Raw genomic sequence first — 11530 nt, forward strand, 5'->3', positions numbered from 1 at the left:
GACAGAGGATGCGTTGGATTGTGTTGCAGGATATGAAGTTCCCCGAAGAACCAGAGTTTACAAGGGCTTGCGCTGAAAGGGATTGGTGAGATGACATTAATGATACATTCATTCTAGTCAAGGTAGCAATTTGAGGGCTGAGCTGGATAGTACTCACCGAGGGTCGTGAGGGACGGATAGGACACGAGCGAATCAAGTGTCCCTGCTCCCCACAATACAGACATAGTCCGGATGTAATCCTCCGTGAACGCTCCGCATGGGTGAGATGTACGAATCCACTTGCATGGGTTCGGGTGCTGGAGCCGGTGAGGCGAGTGGCTGGACCTGGGTACAGGCCAGGAGATGTTGGGAGATCTTGATAGCCTTTTGGATGAAATTCGAGGCTGGACTATCCCTGACAGAGTTCTTACTTTCGGGTCACAAAGATTTTTCCAAAATTAAATTATTACTTTTATTTAGCAAGAATGCATTAAATTTATTTAAAAGTGACATTTATAATTTTTTTACAAAGGATTTCTATTTTAAATACGTCAAATAAATGTGCATTTTCAGCTGGCTGCTAAAAATTCAGCTTTGCCATCATAGAAATAAATTACATTTTAAAATATATTAACATAGCAAACAGTTGTTTTAAATAATAATAGTATACTACAACATTGCTCTTTTTACTGTATTTTGATCAAATATTACAGATTTAAAAAATCTTTCCAACCCCAAACTGAACAGCATTGTATTTAAAAATGTCTTACAAATTTTGTCCAACCTCAAAAACTGGACAACAAAATTTATTATGTGCATGATAATACATATGTATTGTGTATTTATAAGTCTTATGTGCATTCTTCTGAAAACAGATTATACTAAAATAATTGTTTTACTGTTCTCTGATTCTTTGGATTGTGCTGAAGTCATGTAATATTCACTGTGTACTTGGCCCTGTAATTTCTGTAACTGCTAAACTTTTCTTTCGTGACTTTTACTAAAAGACTTTCGAGTGAAACTGCTGAACTTGCTGAACTTGCAAAGCAGTATGTCTGCCAAAAATGAGTCTGCAAAAAAACAAATAAAAAACAATACTCAGTGAAGCTCTTGAGCCAATAGTGATTCAGTAGATCCAACTTCCTCATGATTTTACATGATGTGATGCATACTGACTGAAATGAACCCAGACAAAATAACACCACTGTACTGACCTGACACAACATACACTGTCAAGCTCCATAATAATCAAGCTGGAAAAATACACAGCAAGCTGTGCACGATGACGTGCAGTAATGTGTCTCTAGCGGGGCCATGGCAACTGTTCTGGGAAAGTGGTTTAGCGTGCTAACTGGAAGATAAAATTAGGGAGAAGAGTTTACTTTTCCCAGACACAGGTGAAGTTCAAATGCAGAAGATTGCAGGTTCTCCGTGTGGAGGAAAGATTTATTTTTAACATGTAGTTTAAGCATATAAAGCAAGTGTGCAAAAATACAGTGGTTAGTTTAGGGTATCTAAATGTAGAATTTTGACTGAAAATTTTCTTTAGGGCTTCCCTAGTGAAAAATAAATATACTAATATATTCAAAATACATTTATTTCATGCTAAGTACTACAAAAACATTTACATATCTATGTACTTAAAGGGATAGTTCACCCAAAAATTTAAATTTGATGTTTATCTGCTTACCCCCAGGCATCCAAGATGTAGGTGACTTTGTTTCTTCAGTAGAACACAAACGGAGATTTTTAACTCTACCCTGCATCTGTACTTTTAGTATACTAACCAAAGTCTGCAAAGTTGGAACAAATAATTTTGTACTTAATGCACTTTAAATGTGTGAAAGGACTGCTGAAGTCCAACTAAAGATATACTTAAGTATATTTGATTGTGCTAAAGTGGAACATCTCTTTGGATTTGAGACTTTAGTCTTTGTAACTTTACAGATCTTCTATATGCACCAAGAGCTTGTAACACTCCAAAGAGAAGGGAAAAATTGAAATCGCATCATATGACCCCTTTAAGAAATGTGCATTGTGAAATGTGCAAGTTCATAGTAATAATTGGTCCCTAAACTAAAGTGTTACAATAGATCATCACTGTCTGAATTTGTCCGGTAGTGCATTTTCTAACCTGTCTTCACAACAGGACAAGATACAATACTCTTCTCATTCAGTCTGGACTGAACACCAGTTTAAAGGGGTAGTTCACTCAAAAATGAAAATTCTTCCATCATTTATTCAACCTCAATCTGTTCCAAATCTTCATGAATTTCTTTCTTCTGCTGAACACAAAACCAAACAGTTGGTTACCAAACAGTTGCTGGTCCCCATTGACTTCCATAGTATTTTTCAATACTAAAGTTGAGCTTCTTTTATGTTCCACAGAAGAAAGAAACTCAAGAAACACAAGTTTTAAACAGGTTGAGGATGAGTAAATGATTACAGAATTTTAGTTTATGGGCGAACTATCCCTTTAATTACTTTTTTATTTAGTTAAATAAATAAACACACTGGAGAGTTGCTAAGCTAAGTCCTGAGCCAAGTTTTTCGTTTTTTTTTTTATTAGGGCTGGCCAACTGTAGTTTTCTTGCCACCAGTTTCCAGCTCTTTCCTGTTTCTTATACAACACACGTGCAGTGAGCATGTGGGTTTCGTAACCTAAATTGCATCATAGATTTGTAACCCCTTTTGACCTTTGTGTGTGATGAGCACCATACATTCAAGCCTTTGTGATTTCTGCTCTTCCTTTAGCATAGACTAAACATCTATTTAACTTTCCTCTGTCAGTTAAGTCATTTGACTCACCACACCAGTGAACAAGACATTTTTCAGCTGGTTTTCTTTGGCATGTTGGTGCTTGTACAGCCTTTACAAGTTCCCATGCAACACCCAAAGAATTGTCTCAGCACAATAACCCAGTTTCTCCAGTTAATTTCTTTGATTTACAACATTTAATTATTTTAGTTTATGGTTGTCAGACACACCTTTATTGCAGTGCAATGGGTTAATATGTTTCTGCCTTTGCTTCTTTTTTATCCACAATAATATAATTTCATTTTCCCAGCTAGCAAAAATATGATAGTAAAAAAGTAATATTATTAAAAAACATTTATTGTCATTCTAAGTATATTTCAAATCTATTAACATATTTACTGGCATATCACTTGAGACTTACTGATATAAAAATTATAGTTGCTTATTAGCATGCATATTACTAGCATATTGGCTGTTTATTAGCACTCATAAAGCACATATTAATGTCTTATCCTGCATGATTCTGTTTTAGATCCCCTAATCCTACTCATACCTAAACTTAACAACTATCTTACCAACTATTAATAAGCAGCAATTTAGGAGTTTACTGAGGCAAAAGTCATAGTTAATAATTAGTTAATAGTGAAAATTGGTCTCCAAACTAAAGTGTGACCTCAACTATTAAAGGGGTCATATGATGCGATTTCAATTTTTCCTTTCTCTTTGAAGTGTTACAAGCTCTTGGTGCATAAAGAAGATCTGTAAAGTTGCAAAGACTAAAGTCTCAAATCCAAAGAGATATTCTTTATAAAAGTTAGGTCAACCACGCCTACCTAAAACGGTATGTGGAAAATAATGTGTTTTTTTAACCTTAAACCGCATAAACACATTTCATTACACCAAATACACAAAATAATGTTCTTTTTAGCAACATCATATGACCCCTTTAACATCTAGTCTCATCTAGATATCAAACTATCTAACTACTAAGGAGGCCGTCACTATCATCTTGAGCAGTATTTCTCAGTCTTTTTGAGACATCTCCCCATTGGCCCCGTGACTTTTACAGTTATTTGCGTTACTGAATAAGAGTTGAGGATTTTTAAAAATAAATTTCTACCTGATAAATTATTTTAGAGTTTGGAAAATGTGTATATATAAATCTACAAAAAGGTTTTGAGAATTTATTAACTGACATGACTTTTCAAGGTCTAGAAAAAGTAATTTTATAATATAGGCTACTGTCATACATTTTTGCTAAAAGGAAAGTTGTTAACCCAGGTGAAAAAGAAATATATTTAAATTGTGCTTTTTCAGACATACTTACTATATTTAAATTATACTCTACTAAGTGCATATTAAATTTATTATTTTGAAACAACTTTAAGTATATTAAGTGTATTTCAAGATATGTTTAAGTTGGATTATGCACCTGTGTATATATATATATATATATATATATATACTGTATGAAACCTAATTAGTATATGTAATTATATTTAATATATAATTATTATGATATAGTTCACCCAAAAATGAAAATTCTGTCATTAATTATTCAATTTATAAAGTCATTATTTTTGTTTTCTTTGCACACAAAAAGTATTCTTACATACACATACACCCTAGACCTTCACATTCGTACGTAAACAAAGTTCTAGTTTAGACAAAAATCACCTGAAACCCACTCAATACACTGCTATTACTTTTCACAGATTGTGTAAAGTATAACGTACATTGATATGAGACCACAACACTTATGACAAATCAATGATTAATGTGCCACATAATAGATACATCATGCCAAGCAGTGACAGTGCTGTCATTATCACATACAGATCACCTAGATCATAGATTTCAACATTATCATCACTCACCACATGGCAGTGATTGTGTAAAGTATCATCAAGTGTCATTTATTTTTGTACTGGCATCACTGGACCACAACTATGACAAACTCATGATTAATGCTATATAAAATGTCAATACAAAATTTGACTGGCATACATTAATTTAGTATTAGGACGACATTACCATACACTGTTACACTTTTTTTTTTTTGTAAATGCTAGCAAATATGTACAGTCTCAATATCTCAATTTCTACATGGTTTCAGTTCAGATCTGATAATGAGATGAGTATCAGCCACTGTATGAGGTCAGAATGACAACAGACTAGACAGTTTTTTATTTCAACACAAAGCATTACTCAATATTTAGCAACATTGCTATATCTATATCATTACCAGTTAAGCATTGTTGCTTGCTTTAGGTCATAAAAGTTCATATGTGACCATGGACCACAAAACCTCGAAAGGGTCAATTTCTCGAAATCGAGATTTATACATCACCTGAAAGCTGAATAAATAATCTTTCCATTGATGTATGGTTTGTTAGGATATAGGACAATGTTTGGCCGAGATACAACTATTTGAAAATCTGTAATCTGATGGTGCAAAAAAATCTAAATATTGAGAAAATCGCCTTTAAAGTTGTCCAGATGAAGTTCTTAGCAATGCATATTACTAATCAAAAATTAAGTTTTGATATATTTACGGTAGGAAATTTACAAAATATCTTTATGGAAAATGATCTTTACTTAATATCCTAATGATTTTTGGCATAAAAGAAAAATCGATAATTTTGACCCATACAATGTTTTTTTTGGCTATTGCTAAAAATATACCCCAGCGACTTAAGACTGGTTTTGTGGTCCAGGGTCACATATTTTAAACTAGTGAAACACTGTTTATAAACCAAATATACAGAGTGACGCAAAACAAACTGAAGCGGTCAAAGACCTCTGCACCTGTGTACACATCTCATATCTGTTTATATACATCCTCTCAATGAACTGAAAACAGTTACAATGTCATATAATTAATAATTAGATAGTGAACAGCTCTTTTTCAGTTACTTTTCAGTTAGATTTCAGTCTCCATTCTCAGTTCATTATGGGCATTTCTGGTCTGAGTCATAAAAAATGTCTCTATCTATCTAATATGCTTTAAATATTTGAGATGTTTAAATGTCTGAAGTAAAGCAGACACAGTGGTCAGGTGAGTGGGAGTGTCTTGACCGGATATGTTGGACTTTTAAGGTTAGAAGTTAAGTATATTATCAATTCTCTTCAGCTAACAACCGGCACATTTTTTAAATCTCTTAGGCAAGGCCTGTTGCTAAGGACACAGGTCTGTTTATTTGTTTTGAGCAACTCAAGATTTCTTCCGCCGATGTTATCAGCTCATACTGCCAATACTCAGCTCAAAGTGATGTCAACGTCATTGACAAACATTCAAGCGGAATATTGTTTCTCAACTTTGCTCTACAGTTTTGAAAAGTATGAATGGGGCGTCTGGGAATGGCACAAATCTGCTTTATTACACCGGCTGTTTTCTCTATGTCCCTGTAAGGAAAACAAAAAGAATCATCCTCAAACACATTTCTCCCACTGACTCACGGTTTGCTGTAAACCGGATTGTAGCGGCTTTGATAACTGTACTTGTTGGCTTTGTAATGACAGTAAAGCCATATTCAAAGAAAAAAGCTGCAGAAGACTGAATGATTCACTAAACCTGATGGTCTGTGCGTGTGGAGCAGGAATTTCTGAATTGGGGTTTTGTCTCTGTCTACGCATTTCAGGGTTGACGCTTTGCCTAGATGCACACCAGGCATCTGGCACAAGACTGGGAATGGAAAACGTCTGTGGCTGAAAGAGATAGCAAGTGAGAGTTCAGACCACCTCTGTAGAGGGGATGATTATGCACAGCCATTATATGACAAAGTAGTCTAAGTTGTCAAAACAGAAAAAAAGAAAAAAAGTCAAGAGGAAAAAAAAAAACATCAGACTAATTCAAAACTGTATTTTTTGAACCCTTTAAAGTAAAAGTTCACCAAAAAAAAGTTTTGTGAAAATGTACCCTTAGGCCATAGAAGATGAGTTTGCTTCTTCGTCTTAAATGATTTGGAGAAAATTTAGCATCACATCATTTACTCACCAATGGATCCTCTGCAGTGAATGGGTGCCGTCAGAATGAGATACTCTCTGGTATTTTGGCCAGAAGCGACCGTTCAATGTTAAAATGCCTTAATGATGGATTTGTTTCTTGCAAACATGCAGCTTTTCACTTTGTTAATTGATGGCCTGGAGTCATGTGGATTACTTGTGGATTGTTGTGATGTTTTTATCAGCTGTTTAAACTCTCATTTTGACGGCACCCATTCACAGCAGAGGGAAGCAGGTGATATAATGCTACATTTCTCCAAATCTGCTCAGATGAAGAAACAAACTCGTCTTGGATGGCCTGAGGATGAGTAATTTGTCAAATTTTCATTTTTGGGTGAACTATTATTTAAGGGCACTGCGGGAACAGTATGCAGTATATGCAGGTCGTTCCAAATTAATGTAAACAAACAAATCGCTTCAGGAAGCAGCCATTGGTAAAGGGTAAATAAAATGGCCATCTCCTGTATGTAATTTTGGCATCTATAATTAGAACTGTGAACTGTGGTAATATATATGAAGAGTTGCCTTGAACCAATTAAAACTTAGTGTGAAATATCCCTTACATATTTAGACATTTTATGTTTGTTTGCAGCAAATACCCAATTTAAAAAAACTGTACACAGTTGAAATATATTTGAATTAAACACATATACTATGCTCTTTGTCTTTGGAATGATTAAGGCATAGTGATACATTTAAATAGTGAAACTTTTCAATACTTTATGAATTATTCTGAATCGCAAAGGATTGTTTGGACACTCCCAAACCATGTCCATATAAGGGTATTCCTGTCCTGTTCACATACTTGTTTAGTAAAAAGTATGGTTACACTTTACACTTTATTTTAAGGTGTCCTTGTTACAGTGTAATTATACATTTAAGTACTGAGTAATATTTATTAACTACATGTACCTTTTGTATTGTTAAGGTTAGGATTAGGGTTACTTGCATGTAATTATGCACAATTAATTGTTATTATAATGTAGCATGTGTAACAAGGACACCTTAAAGGGGTCATATGATGCTGCTAAAAAAAAGTGTTAAAATTAAAGTGTTACCAAAAATATTTGAGTAGAATTATCTGTATCATTCTCAAAACAAATTTTTATTTAGGCCTAGTCTGCATGTGATTTTATTTCAAGTCTCATTTGCTAGGTAGTGCAGACACCTATACATGCTGTATTTTGTCATGTCATTTTTATTTTGTTTACTGTTACTCAGAAATAAAACGTTACAAATATGCCATCACAATATGAGCTCATATTCTTTGAGGAAGTAATCAGATCTGATCTGAGAGTGAACATTAAGGGATAACAGTGTTAGTATGCCAGTATACACTAATGAGGGAGTAGTGGACAAAGCTCTTCAGCGACCACTAGCTGAATGTATTATATAAGAGAGTTGCTCATGTAGTGGTTCTTACGACATTTTTGGGAAAGCTCTGGTCAAAATCCAACAAGTGTAAAAGAAATTAGAGTAATAACAGAGGAACTGAGTCCAGAGCCACCTCCATCATGTTTTCTCTGGCTGTGAGTTTCAATGCTGGTCTAGGCTGGTTTCCTTTTTCAGTAATGCTGTAAGAACAAATGCATCCTGTAGAGATTAAACACAGAGCCAGCACAATTTGGCAGTGCAGAATGACAGCAAAGACATTAAACTGATTCCACTACCTCATTTGAGAGGTGAAGTAACAATCAGAGCTTTGCATTCATACTCGCTGTCACAATTAATATTTCTACCAAGTTGTACTGCGTTTTTAAAAATGTGCATCACTGCAGAGAATTTCAGTGTTGCTCAGCATCTCTCAAATAGACACAGGAAATGTAATATACTGCACAGACTAGCATCCTAATAGAAGCCATGTTGGCTCAGATATGAGCTGGTTATATAATCACAAACATTCATGCACAGACACACAACACCTGCTTGTTCACATTTCTTTTTTCACCCTGGCTATGCAATATTTTCCAAACTATAACTCTGTTTCTATGGCAAGCTAATGTCCAACAGAAGATAATAACAGACAACCAGGCATGTTCACACCTGATTCTCGGATTTTCCTTGACAGCATCCAAACAGAGACGTTCAATGTCTGATGGCAATTAATACTCACCTGTTATAAAATGTGCTAGATGGATTCAACAAGCACAAGATTTGATTCTCCCAAAAACTGTATCTAAGACATGCTCACAAAAAGTTAACTGGCACAGAAATAGAGTTATTTCAATTCCTTCTTGTGAAACAGGAGTTATTAGAAGCCACACTTTTGGCACATAACAGTGAACTGGATCAACAACTTAATCCCCACACAAGGAAGAAAATATTCTCCAGCGAGCAGTATAAATCTGTTAAATTGAAGGAGCTCTAGCATTACCAATAGTATGGATTACTGCTGGCTCACAATCCACTAACAGTGAACTGGACCCAGCAGCCAAACCCAAAGCTGAAGACGAGTCTGATCCGGATGCCAAACACGCCCATTCAGCTGAGAGAGGAGATCCTGTCTGATGGGAAGCTCCCATGGTTCGCCCTGTAACTGGCTCAGAAGAAGAGGAAACCATGGCCTGACTGGCCATTGAGGCGCCACCAGAAGCACTCTGTATATTAATATTAATAGGAATATTCTGTGCAATGTCTTCCATAACAGTGGAAAAAGTGCAATTCGGCCACTCGTGGGCTAACGCATCCTGACCCAATGGACTGGACGTTTCTGTCCTCGCAAACCACCAGTGGCAATGAGTGGCCAGAGACAAACAGGTGTAGAGGTCGTTTTATATAAAATCCTTTAATTTTTGACTATGGTCTGAAGATCCTAATCAGTGTACTATATTTACATTTACATTTACATTTACATTTAGTCATTTAGCAGACACTTTTATTACATTTACATTTACATTTACATTTACATTTACATTTACATTTACATTTACATTTACATTTACATTTACATTTAGTCAAGAAAGTGTTAGAGTCAGAGGGTCAAATAAAGGTGGAATAATAATATAATAATATTTCACAACATAAACAATAAGCTTCTTTTTTTTTTTTTTTTGCCATATTCGCTTTAAAAAATATTTACTTCATTTAAAATTAACAAGGAAATATAGAGTCAGAGTGGTTATTAACTCATACGGAAGTAAGCATTCCTGACGGGTGAAGATTGCTTCAACAATCCAGCACAATCCAGCACTGGGGTCTGTTTAGAAGGTAATTTCCACTGCAGGTTATGATAAAACCATACGAGGTCAGCATGGGAAACACTCACATGTGTTGTGGCTTCAGTAGAGTGAGTTTTCCCTGGTAGGTCTGTTGTAAGAGTGGAGATTCACGCTTCCTCAAAACTTTCACTTCTTACACAACAGGCTGGCTGACTCACTTTACTTCCAGAAAGGTCTGCTTTAGTTGAACCTAAATACTAGCCTACCAATTCAAAAGTTTGGGGTAATGTTTTTGAGAAAGTCTCTTACGCTCACCAAGGCTGCATTTATTTGTTAAAAACACAGCAAAAACAGCAATATTGTTGAGTATTATAACGATTTAAAATGACTTTTTTCTATTTGAATATATTCAATTTTTTGCTGTGATGGTAAAATATTAATTTCTCTATTAAATAAACAAAAAGATAAAAAAAAACATTAATATGGTGGTTATATATTTTAAGGTAGGGGTGTAAATCGGATGGTTCGTCACGATACGATACGATATTGATTCTCATACCCAGCGATACGATATTTGCCGATACCTCAAAAAATTCTACGATACGATTATGATTCGATACAGGAGTATATCGATCGATATTATGATATTATATATCTACTTTAAACAACCATCTACATTTTTATTCACTCACAAATGCAACCAAAATATATAACATGAACATTTATCTGAAATTTTCACATCCTGTACCTCAATTGGGACATTCACAACAACAAAAATAGGCTTACACACTTTTTTTTTAAATAATAAAGAAAATAAACAATTGGAAAAACAATTCTGACTGCTACTATGGCTCAGTGCTAAAAGTCTTTTCTACAGATAACCAAATTACAAGCAATAGCAGAAAATAAATACAATACAACAAAGACACAAGTTCAATAAACAGTGCTTTTCAGGTTTTTCAGCTCAGTCTAAAATAAATTTTCAGGTACGCTACAGAAATTTAATAATCAAATGTAAAATAAAGGCATAATCTTCACTGTATAAATTAAATATAGATTAATCATGTTTTTGATGTTACAAAGGTTATTTAGTCAGGAGCAGTGAGCACTTGTATTTTTCTTTGACAGCATTAGATTTATTATTAGTTTGCTTACACTTTAAGAACGAAGCACGGATTTAATATTGGCCTACTGATACCCATGCCTTTTCTTTCTCAACTGTTTACGTTAAGACATATGCCTAACAGATTTTTCACTCGCCGACAGCTTTTTGCGAAATCGCGACAAATGCCCGAAATCGGAGGCAAATCGGTGCTTGTTCACGCGAGTGACAATCACGCAGTGTGAATTATCAAAGACGCGATCTGAGGGAATCGCCGACGCCCGTGAAATATTTGGCATGCTAAATATCTGGAGCTGTCGGCGATTCACAATCACGCTGTGTGAAATGAGTTCTGACTGAAAAACACATCGGCGATGACCTACAGCCAATGAGAGACCAAGATACAGGGCAGAGGGAAGTTCGGGGAGGAGTTATAGACCAGAATATCAGTATTTTAATAGATATATATATACTTTTTTTTAAATAATTGCAGTCTTGCTTGCGAGAACTCCGGTCTGACGCACGCCTG

Source organism: Sinocyclocheilus rhinocerous, unplaced genomic scaffold (assembly GCF_001515625.1).
Source record: "Sinocyclocheilus rhinocerous isolate Xijiao unplaced genomic scaffold, SAMN03320098_v1.1 scaffold541, whole genome shotgun sequence".
NCBI classification, from domain to species: domain Eukaryota; kingdom Metazoa; phylum Chordata; class Actinopteri; order Cypriniformes; family Cyprinidae; genus Sinocyclocheilus; species Sinocyclocheilus rhinocerous.